This window comes from Prinia subflava, chromosome 18 (assembly GCF_021018805.1).
Source record: "Prinia subflava isolate CZ2003 ecotype Zambia chromosome 18, Cam_Psub_1.2, whole genome shotgun sequence".
Lineage (NCBI taxonomy): Eukaryota > Metazoa > Chordata > Aves > Passeriformes > Cisticolidae > Prinia > Prinia subflava.
In genome coordinates, this window is record NC_086264.1 from 13,894,657 (window position 1) to 13,906,838 (window position 12,182).

The window sequence follows — 12,182 nt, forward strand, 5'->3', positions numbered from 1 at the left end:
CCTTAGATAAATGTCAGTGGCAAAGCTGCCTGAAGGCATGTACTGAATCACATCAAAACTATTTTTAATACACTCCCAAGTCAACCTCCAAATCTAATCCAAATTCAGTTACATTTGCCTTCAACATAGATGACCCTGGCCCTTTATCACTAATGAAAATTACCTATATTTTATGGAATACATAGAGAAAAACAATTACTGTCTGCATCAATCAGCATCAAGAAAATTATTAGATTAGGATAAAAAATATATATTAAGTTCGAATGCTTTGGAATTAATTTCTGATTAATTGAACTGTATGCCATTGGATCTTATTCTTACAAGCTGCTCTGTGACACGTTAACCACCCCATTAAAGAAGGGGGCTTGTAAAAAGAATTAATATCCCAGCCAAAAGCAAAATTCTAACTTTGGGACAGATGTATGCAAGGCCAGGGCACTTAGATCCTGTTTCAGGGAACCTTAATTTACCAATGTGGCGCTGCAGGAAACAGCCATTTCTGTCACTTTCATTCAATTTAGAGGAAAAATTAACAGGTTTGGTCACTCAAGAGGAAAACATTATGCAACCAAAATAATATTTAGCCCTGCTTTTACTTATTTGATAAAAACGTTATTACATTTTACCAATGCTCGTCTTTCCTGTATCAAAGTGTGCATGGTGGAGACATGGAAAGGTGTTCAGGACTGTGGAGTAACTGCTCAGCTGCAACATCTGCATTTATCATCACAGCTTTAGCAGGGCTGTGTAACTGGTCACTGAACTGGGCCAGCAAAGTCACCCCTCAGGGTTACTCAGGAGCAGAGCCAAAGCATCCCTCACCCTGGAAGGGACACCCACAATCCCAACTTCCCAATCAAAACCAGGACAGTGCCTTATTCATTGTAAAGTCAGGGTGCTCAGTCCCTGCTTTGGTTTGTATTTACATATTAATACAGCAGCCACACAACTAAAGACACTCTGAAATGTAAGGAGCTTAGTTATGGAGTGCAAGGCTGCAGTCCAGGAGCAGATTACGCTGTAAACTCCGCAGCTACAAACCAGCTTATTTCTCAAACAACTAAAATACAGATTCATTTGCTTCTGAAAAGCTTTTCCCCCTTCCATGCTTTAACATTTGCAAATTTTAATTACTCCCCTAACAAAACACTACTAGAACAACTCATCTCCAGGATGCAAGCAGAATTTATCACAAAATCTCTGCAAGCTGTTAATATCAAACAGCTGTTACATATTGTTTTACAAAACACACAAGATATTTTGATACTTTCTGGCTTCTTTTGATTAAAACCCTAAATATACAAGAAATAAAAATTCTTAATGGAGTAAGAAGATACCCTGTGTTTGCAGTGATCACAAAGAGGCTGGGAAGAACAGCCTGTGTGCTGCTGGACCGCAGCCACTCACCTGTGCTGCTGCTCTGAACGTGTCGTGCTAATGCAGAATGGCCAAAGAAAGAAACACCCCTTTGATTTGGGCAGGCACAAACCCAGCAAAAGGGGGTGTTCCTACCTCCAGTCTATCTGCAGATAACGCTGGGTTAAAGTTCTCCAAAGCATAAGGGATGATAATGATAATCATTTATGCACTGCACACAGTTAAAATTCCAAAGTATCTCCCAACAATGGGAGAGGAACTATTTAAAGAAAGCATGTCTGCTGCTGCCAAGGGGAGTTGCTGCAAGTGCCATTTGCTTTTGCATATGCAAAACAGAAATACAGCGGGTGATTAATGCAGAAATACAGAATTATGAAGGCTGTTGTTAGTTCCCTGTTGTACAGGTAACTGCAAATTGGCACACAGGAAAAAATTTACAGTTTTGTGAACTTAGACTGGCCAGGCAAGGAGTGATCAAAACCAAGTCATGTTCCTTTTAGGTTCTTATATAAAAGTAAAACAAGGAAAAGCATGTTAAACACAAAAGGTAATTGCCACAAGAAAGTAATTTCTTTTCTTTCGTTCTCTTTGTTCTGCAGCATTGGAACAAAGTGACTTTGATAAAGTCAGGGATAGGAATTTCTTCGCTGAGGAAAAAAGGAGCCAAAGAGGCAAAGTCTGCAATTTTCTGGACAAACCATTTGGGAAAAGAAAAAGTGGAAACCAAACCAGGCTATTCTATAATTCCTCCCTCCCCACTGCCCCCAAGACACAGAGACACTGGCCTGTACATCTTTGTGACTGCAGGGACAGTCTCCTGCCATGGGTAAACAACAATTTGGGATTGATTTTTGCAGGCAGAGGCCCCAGCTCAGAGCCTGGGTGCCCTGAGCAATGCTGTGGCTGATGAAAGCAGAGCTGAGGCACAGGCGCTTCACACACACAGGTGGCTCTGCCTCTCCTGTGCTGGGGTTGCTGAGGAGAGATTTATGAATTATTTGACTCTGCTGAAGAGCAAATCTTCAGAGGCAAGGATAAAAGGCTTTCAAAATCTGCACACACCTCATGGTCCAACCCCTCATATGAAATCAAGGTTTTCACAGGTACTGAATGCAACTTAAACGTGGCATGGCATTAGAAACTCTGTCCCTTCTTGTGTCCCAGCTCCCCTAAGAGCAGGGAGAAGGGACAGCTTTGTGCACACAAGGTACCAGATCAGTGCCACAATAATCACACCTCTTCCATGAGTTCATAATGCTCATGGTCACCTGGGGAAGAGCAAGCTTCAAGGGAGCCATAAACCCAAATGCCCTTTTGTACAATTGTTACAGTATGCCCATCACAGCCTAACACAAACATTCCACAAGCACGTAACATCTGTAGTCCCCTCATTTTACAGGTTATTTACCCTCTTTGTTTTCCGCAGTAATGAGGTGGCTGAGATCCTTACCAGGGACAGGGCAGTCTGACAGCGAGGTTTTACATTTTGTCCAGGTGACACACGTGTAACTGCTCTGGGTTCTTCCCGGGGAGAGCTGCAGGTCTGGGGAGCACGGCTCAACAACTGCGCACTGCCGGAGTTTCACCTCTGTCCCAGTGGAAGACAGCTGCCAAAGGAGTCAAACACAGGCAGGGTTAGGGAAGCCTGAGCTGGCCTGGTTTGGGACACTCAGCTCATTTGGGGACTGTCTGCTCCATTTTCCCATGCTCCCAGTCCAACAGCACAGACACCAAAGGCCCATTTTCTCTCATTAGAGCAGCTGGGTTTTATTAAACCCTCTGCAGCTTTTTTGAGGTCAGTCCTTTTCATGCACAGCCACAGCCTGTTGGATTAGAAACCCTGGAGGTCGCTGTGGTGCCTTGTGATTGTCAGATGCTGTGATACCTGTCCGTGGCAGGGAACATTTCTGTTGCTATGGACCTTTAGGAACAGAGAACTCTTCAAAAGGCAAATAAACAAGAAACACATTATTCCTCAAATGTGCCATTACACAAGTGTAAGGAGTCCTCATCCTGCATCTTCTTTTTGCACAGACTTGAAGGCTTGTGTGAAAAGGACAACTCCTGATCTGGAGAAATAAAGAAACTTTCTGGGGAGAGGTAAATTAAAACAGCCAAAACATCAGTGTTGAAGTAATCAGGAGTAGAAATTTAAGGGAGGAAATCAATAAAACCATATCAGCTGCATATATCTGTGAGGAGAGGGTACATTAGGAAGATGTATTGCTGTCCACTCTTTAAGAATAATACTGACACTTCAATTTCTACCAAACTCATGAAATTCAAGAGCTGTTTACCAACCTACCTGCCAGCTATACATTTCCATCTTTCTCTTTTGCCTTGCTGTGCTGAGCAACTGCAGGTCTCATAATCTATGGAATGGGGAGGGAGGACAAGGGCAATCAATAGCCTTGCAGCTTCTCCCATTTACTCATCCACCAGGATGCTTAAATGTCATTTTCATGGACGACTTGGCAAAACACACTCAGACCATCACAGGGCACATTTCCCTCCAGGTGTCCTTAGGTTCCTACAACCTTGCACTGTGTGCCACATCTGATTTAGGATACAAACTTCAAAAGGAGCAAACAGCTGCTGGAGGCCTTTAAGACACCCTTAAATGATAGTGAAAAACAGGATAAAACCAGGAAACTTTCTACACAGTCATGCACGAGTAAGCCCATGCCACAAACCACTCTGCAAAGTCAAGGGTAGAAGATCAATAACCTTTCCTTTTTTTTTCCACTTTACATGTGATTTTATCACTATTTTAGGTTAGATTCTGATATTCCTGATAACAGTGCTATAAAAAACACTGCCAAGGAAGACACCAGTAAATTATCCAATCTATATTCCTGCCCGACAGCAGGATCAACTGTAATTATTTCTGACAGATATTTTCATAACTTGTTCTTCACAATGAAATATGCCCTTGCAATCTACATTACAGTCAGTGGAGAATTCCTGTTTACAAAGAATAAAAGCCATAGCATCAGAAGAAGAGTGCTCAACAGTATGCAAGGCTCACAAAGACATGCAAGAATTCAGAGCAAGTTTATATACCAGTTTAATGGCTGGTAGAAAGGTTTATCGGGGTTATGACCACCCCCATGATGTTTACCTCCAGAAAGTTTGAGAGTTTTATCTGTTAATGAAGAGCCTGTGTGTTTAGTATCCTCTTGTGTCTGTTGCTTCACACATGCCAAATATCATCTTGAACAGCCACTGCATTTGAATTACCATAATCTGATGAAACAGGTCTGATCAGCCTGACTAGAAGAGCTCAATGAAGTTTTATAATTTGACTCTGTTTCTTTTACAGTGTGCATTATTATAACTGTAGCTCCTTTTTCTCTGTACAATCCAAACAATGCCCAAAAGCTGCTCAATTAAAATGGCAGTGGCTGACTTTGAACAGAAGGATACAAAGATACCCTCAAAGATGCTGATCCCATTTCCCCACCCCATTCTCATCCACACAGGCACTGCAGGCACCATGAAATTAATGCTGGTCACCTGCCTACCCCAGCACTGCCAAACACTCCAAAGCTGTGCCACCTGGATAGGACCTCTCCATATGCAACCAAGATCACAAGAAATGCAGGCCTGAAGGACAGGACTGCCAACTGTAAGGCCATCATCACATTGTTTTCTTCAGCCAAGAATTTTATTTTAGACTGCATTCAGTAGAAGAAGGCAGGTCAGTCAAAAATATAACTGGTTGACCTAGAAACCGTGCACCATAGTCAGTTATTTTTACATCTCTTTCCATGGGTTTATGTTCCTGGACAAAACTTAACTCGTAAGTGTTCTTACAGTTGGCACACTTGGACAAAAACCCCTCTGCATGAAACATTCAATGGGCAGTGCTTATAGTATGTGCAGCATCTTTTGCCTCAAAGTACCTAAAGATGCATTTTCACTAGTTTAAAAAAAATAAAAGAGCTTTTCATTTTCAGTTCAGGAATCACAGGTTACAGTGGTTGGAGAGAGCTCTGTCTCAGTAATTGCAGCTGGCCCCTCCATCAGCACAACGCGCCGTGACAGCTTTCACAGCGCATCACCTCCCTGAGCACAAACACTGTCCCTCCTCCTGAGGGACTGCCAGCCAGCCTGGCACAGCTCCAGCCTGGATCACACCCAGCAGGCCACTACAGCACTGACCTGCTCAGAACAGAAAGCTTTCTGGGGAAATACACCCATTCTTCTGCAAAAATCAAAGAAACAGTCACAACCACGAGAGTCACCCAGCTACAACACACACAGCAGAACCTTTGGTGGAAAACTGAGCATCAGCAATTGGTGCTCCAGCCCCGCTGCCACCAGTGGCCAGTGCTACACCAGCAGTTCTGCAGAGCCACCACAGCCAAAAGGACAGGACCTGTGCCCCACTGAGCTCCTACCCAAAATGGCACAAATCCAAAATCCTGCTATCCAAAATGGCAATAAGCTGTGTAACAGTAAAAACAAACCTGAGACAGACAACGACAACAGAAAAAAGCTGAGCTGCAACTCATTTGAATCAATGATAGATAAATATACTTTGTTTTTAATGCTTAATTATTGTACAGGTGTTATTGCTGTTAATGGCACTACTTTTGCCATGATGACCAGGAAGACAGGTCAGTGCGCTCCTGAGAAAACAGGGGGCCTTTCCTGGGAAAACAGGGAACCTTTCCTGGGAAAACAGGGACCTTTCAGGTGTAACACCAAAACACAGCCATAAACCACAAATACAGTGAAATATAAGGTAAAGTATGAGTGTTCCCATACTGAGTAGTGTTAAACTCTCACTGAAATGGCAGACAAGAAAAAAAGAAGTTGATTTTTTTGTAGAAAAAGGAACCCTTTCTTCCAGAAAACAACAGAAAAGGTAAATAATTTTCTGTTTGGTTGATTGGGTTTTTTTCCAAGAGAAAGCCTCCTCAAGGTCTACTATCAATGAAGAAAATCAATCTTTAAAATTAAAGAAAGCAAGCAGAAGAATTCTTTAGAGCTCCCTGTATCCCCCTCCCCATCTCTCAAACCTGCATCCCTAATTCCCAAATCCTGCACTTCTTTTCTTGCAATGTTTCTTATGGTGCTTCTTTTAACATTCTTCTCTGTGTGTGTTTCTATCAAAGCCAATGATACAGCATTTTTATTTTAAGCAGTTTTCCACCCTCTTGCGTGTTTCTATGAACTATAAAGGAACTTGTGGAGCCACACAGTGTGAAACTGTTAAAATTGCCTATTTTGGGCAAGCTGATGTGTCAACAAATTTATGTACACCAGAAAACTTCCTGGAAAATGCCTCTATAATCTTTGGGAGAAAAAATACTATCTTTTCATCTAATTACTGTATGCTTTGGTGTTCTGGGTGTATGTAGATGACCATAACCCTCTTTTTAATTCTGCTTAAAGATCACTTTCTGTCTCCTTGCTGGCTGCAGCTTTTTCTAGCCTGTTATCTCTTTTCAGAGCACCTGATTTGTGATAATTTCAGTTTGCTGCAGCACAGGAGACTGAGGAATGTTCATTCAAACTACAAGTTCTGTACCCCCGCTGTTCCCACGTGAGCTTTCGTTTTAGATCCTGTCTCTGCTCCTCTGTGATTAGAAACTTCAGCAACAATCACATTCAACAAGCACCACTGTGCTCACTGAGTTCCACCAGCTTTCTGCCCATCCACGACCCCCGTTAAGATCCCCAGTCCTTAATGAGTGAAACCTAATCAAGGTTTCACTTAATGACTCACTTCAATAACGCCAGCTGTGAAATGTAGATTCTAATTTACAAGATCTCTTTTAATAATTTTGTACACAATAAAAGCCTTAGAGGAAAAGGGGTCCATCCTGACCCCTCCAGTCCACCCCTCTTCACAGAATCCTGGCATTCCCACACCACGGCCCTTTTTCCTGGAGCTGGCTCTCATGGAGCTGCGTTCTTTTTGCCAGCAACTGGACAGATAACCAATGCCCATTTCGTGCTGGGCGTTGCACATCTTTGTCCTTCAAGCTTGTATTTGTCTCCCATTGTCCCTACCACAAACCCCAGAGCAAAGAGCAGTCACAAGCCTGCAGTTGTCACAATCCTATAATTTGTCAAAAGCAGTGAAAGCACAATTCTGTACAAGTAGGAAAAAAATGAACTGGACTTCTTTCAGTGAACTGTTTGTCCTTCAGCTTTCCAACAATCTGGGCACTGAATTGGAAGATATCTTCAGCAGCTTGAAGAACTGACACTAGAGTAAAAAAATCTGAGTCACCAGGCAAGGAAAGCCACACTTCCACGTGACTGTTAGAAGAAAGGAACGATCAAAAGTAAGAAGCTATAAACTTGTTCCAAAAAAAGTGAATTCTCTTCTGCTCCCAGACAGAGGTTATCAAAACCACTTTGAAAAGCTCCTGCATGTTGCCAAGTAAATTTTAAATTGCAGCTGCCAACCCAAATCACTAAAAACTACAAAGGAGTAAGGGAAACCTTCCAGGAATTATTTAATGACATGGAATTTTATCTACAGTCACCCCCTTTCTCTGGGATGCACAGCAAGTTGAGCCCTCGTTTGTGTCTGCTTTCTGGAACTGGAGTTCACTGGAGCAGAAATTCCCTTTACACTTGTGTCTTGTGCAGCTCAGATAATGCCACCGGAATTCTGCAAGCACAGCACTGCAGCAGAACCTCAGCACTAAGCACTGACTGCCAAAGGGACTTCATAAACTCAAAACTTTGTTTCTAGAACATGGGCCTTTTCCAGTGCTTTAAAACTGATAAAAACTTAAAGCAGCACTTCTCTACCTCTCCTTGTTTAGGGAAATAACACATCTGATATAAACAAGCTTTTTTTTTGGCCCTTTCCCCAGTGTTTAGGAATTTTAGGGCAGTTCAAGGCTGGCTGATTCGTTCTTCCACTCTTTTACAATATTACATGCAGCTATTCAATCTAATTAGGAGAAAATAAAAAGGGAACTCAGTGCCCTTCTCTGCACCTCACACCTGCTAGAAAACCAATGGGTTTCACTGGCAAACCAAAACAATGCATGAGCCCAGACTGCATGGAGAGGATCAATCCTTCATGTTCCGTAAGGAGAAAAAAAGAGACCGCTTGGTATGAAAAAGCATCAGGAAGGAAGAAGTTTTACTGTCTATAACACCCTTATCCCGTGTTAGTAATTTAATGGAGGTGAGGACAGTAAAGTCTATGATACCTTTGTATTGCCAGGACAGAATAATGTCAGCAGAGCATAGCCTTAATCTGGATAAAGAAATATGAAACCATTGCAAATACAGGAAAATCTCTAAATAAAAGCACAGCTTACAGATGAATGAGTATATTAAAATCTACAGTAAATTTATCCAAATTTATCTTAGTAAGCTTTGCCACAAATTCCACTGCATTAAAAAAGCCAAAAAGCACTGATAGTGAAATAAATCAAAATTATTTAAATTAATACGGACTCTATGACATTTTCTATTTCATCTTCCTATGGGCATTATCCTGCAAAATATTATTTCCAAAACATTAGCTAACATCTGCACCTAGTTCTGAGAGTTAGAAATTGGAAGAATTAGCAGAGTTAGGAATTATTTCTCACAATAGGAATATATTAAAATGCAGATGTCAGATAAGGTAGATCTGGCATGTATGATGTGAGTGATTTAACCTGTTAAGGAAAATGCAAATGGAGCTTCAAAATGCAATTACACCTTCAATCACTCCTTATGAGTGAAATACAGCCCATGACAAAGACCTTCTACAAACAGATGCATTTTGAAAAGATGACACACTGGAGGAAATAAAATACAGTAGGATAAACAGCTTGAAATATAATTGACCCAGCCTTAGCACCTTCCTTACCAGAACTCAGCATGTTCAGGGATTAAATGATCCAACAGTCCAGGTGAGGCTGCTTTTACCTGCAGTGTAAAAATTCCAGTAACCTGGGACTACCCAGATCATTGGTTTAAGTTATTGTTTTACACCCATTTCTCAAAAAGGCTATTATCCACAGTAAATGAGGCTGGAAATATCAAACATAAACCACAGCATCCACATGGATGTTGAGAAGAGTCAGATAACTCCACAAGGAGCTGCCAGGGCCCACGGAGAGTTACAGAAGTGCAGAGGTGCTGCCCACTGCTGCCAGCAGTCAAACTGCTGACTGTGCTTTACCCACTCTGGGCACAGGCAGGGGGAGCTTGGGACCTGGGAACAGCTGTGATTTTTGGGTTACTCGTGGCTCAGGCAGAGGCAATCCGAGCTAAGTCAGGGAGGCTTCCAGACAAAACCAGGGAGGAGGTTCTGATGCACTGTTCAATTTAGCAACTGTTGCCATGGAAATGTCTTTTTTACTGACTGCTGATGATTATCTCATGTTTGAAATGTGATTTATGCACATTCTATGCGAGAGCAGAGAAGCATATTTATATTTAAACCGTGGTTATTCCAAGATTAAAATGCAGTGTCCTCCGTGTACTTTTCAGAAATACATAAATTGCCCAGACAGATTATTAATCATGAAAATGTATTGGTCTTCTGCAGTACATAACCCAATTACCAGGGTAAAGCAGAAGCCCTTTCCAGATCCGAAATTAACAGGAACAGGAAACATAATGCAATTGCCATTTTCTTCCTCTTATCTTCCCACAGGAAAGGACAGGGAGCGAGCCAGGGAGACTCTGCTGCAGCAGCTGCCATTGTTATGAATTTAAAATGCACAGGCAGCACAAAGACATATTCAGCTTCCTGCTGCGGGATTTTTGTCAGTTTTCTTCATATTGGCCCTTGTGTCCAAAACGAGTTTTCAGAATCAACGTTTCTCTGCAAGTTTAAACGCATTTATCTGCTTTGCACTGATATGTGCCTGCCAATCATCTCTCATTCCACACGCTTTTCTCTGTTTCAGCTGCATTACAGACACTCCATGGGGATGATTCACTTATTTTTGTGTGTGTAAAGCAAGCTGAGAGATGCCAAAAATGCCTCCATTACTTCTGACAACCTCTTGAACTGGCCAGAAGTGAGGGTTTCTTTACCACTTGCAAAAACAGACAGGGAATGAAACGAGCAAGGAGGATCAAAATGGATGGTGGTGACCAAAACAGCTTCAAATGTAGGAAAAAAATGTTTCTAGCTGCAGACTCACAGAACAAAACACCAGGTCCTGTGAGGAAGTCCCAGCAATCCCAGCAATTCTAACTAGACAAAAATCAGAGCTATTGAAAGCCCCTGCTTTAGGATGCAAAAAGCAGCACATAATTGCGGAGCCTCAGAGAACTGAGACTTCGTGTATTGACCAGCCTGCATAAAAGCATTGTCAAGGTAAGGGAGGCAAGAACTGGACCAGTTAAAGCAAACACAGAATAACAGGTCACACAAATCTAAAAGAGTCTGCCATTGCACAAAGCCACACCAAGTATGATCAGTACTCGAAGGACCAGCAAAAATGCAGAAAATTAAATGACCTTTCTCCCATGCAAATAGACTGAAATCAGCCATTCAAGACCTGCAGTGGTTTGTTGAAGCCAGACATGATCAAGCTGTTTTAGTGTGCAAGAACCTCACAGCTGAGGAGTCAAAAATCTGTGACTGCAGACAGGTTGCACCAAGGCAATGCAGGTTCTCACCGGGCTCCTGGGGTGTGTGGGGTCTGAGCCACACGGGGAGAGGAGCCCTGCGAGTCCAACCAGCAGCAGGACTGGAGTTAACTGTGCTCTGTTCAGTGTGACAGCAATACCTCAACTTCACACATTTCAACTTCAGTACTGCAGCTGAAGTTCATCTACCACCCTGCATTTGAAAAAGGGACTTTAAAAACCACCTGAATTTGAGTTTTGTGACATATCAGAGATCAGAGAACAGTTGGTAGTGAAATCCTCCATTTCAAGAATAAGGCCACCCTTCAACTCTCCTCTCCTATTTTAATGTCAACTGGATAAATATATAAAGTTATAGGTAGCATGCATTATAGTCTTATCATAAACAGAAACATGACAAAAAAGAGGTGATGACACAATTCCCAGAAATCTGATGAAGTTCAGGAGTTCCTGAATAAGCCCCATTAATCCATCAATGGTTGAGTGACAGGCTCCATACGTGGGTGCAGGAATAGGTTCCTGCAGTGGCAGAGCTGGTAAATGAGGCACTCACAGCTGAAGCCCACTCTGCATGAGCCTGGCCAAATTAAGAGAGACACAGCAGGAATAGAATCCACCTCTACTCCAGTTATCTTAGCAAGGCTACAGAGAGACAGCGTTCCTCAGTTCCACAGCAGACACTCGGTACAGCCACACTGCCAAAAATGTACTTAGTCATCCACAGAGATACTGACAAATCAGACCAGAAAATCAACTGTCTGAAGCACACACTTTGAAGGAGCGGGGGAGAAGAAGAAAAAAAAAATGCTTTTGCATTCTTCTTATTTCTGGGAATTAAATTGAATAAGCTGACAAAGTATTTTTGCTAATGAACACAAAAACAACTGAAGGTGTTGCCAGCACATAATAGCTAATGACAGCATAAGAGCACCAGTTCAGGCAGAGACTGAAGCCAGAGACAGCAAAGGCCCAAGCAGAAAATTTTAAGGTCAGTCCAGGTAAAATTCAGTTTGTCATGAAAGAAGACAAATGCATGAGACACCCACTCTTAACTGACAGAACCCAGACAGAGAATTCAAAGCTCCTCTGAAACCCAAAATTGTAACGATAGTTCCAGAAGATCCAGTTGCAGGATGTGCCAGATAAAACCTGCCCTGCCCACTGCAGGCACTGGTTCCTGACAGGGGATCAGGAGCAGCAGCACCAGCACTGCTGGGAGCACTGGGGCC

At 42.4% G+C, this 12,182-nt stretch overlaps 1 protein-coding gene across 4 annotated transcripts in view; it reads right to left on the reverse strand.

Annotated features, from left to right (window-relative positions):
* Positions 1–12,182, reverse strand: part of MAPK10 (mitogen-activated protein kinase 10) — a 68,370-nt gene that overhangs the window by 32,591 nt on the left and 23,597 nt on the right. For all 4 annotated transcript variants that reach the window (XM_063415029.1, XM_063415028.1, XM_063415030.1 and 1 more), the window contains exon 3: positions 2,828–2,984. The gene's annotated coding sequence lies outside the window, so the exon portion shown is untranslated. The remainder of the gene's footprint in view (positions 1–2,827; positions 2,985–12,182) is intronic.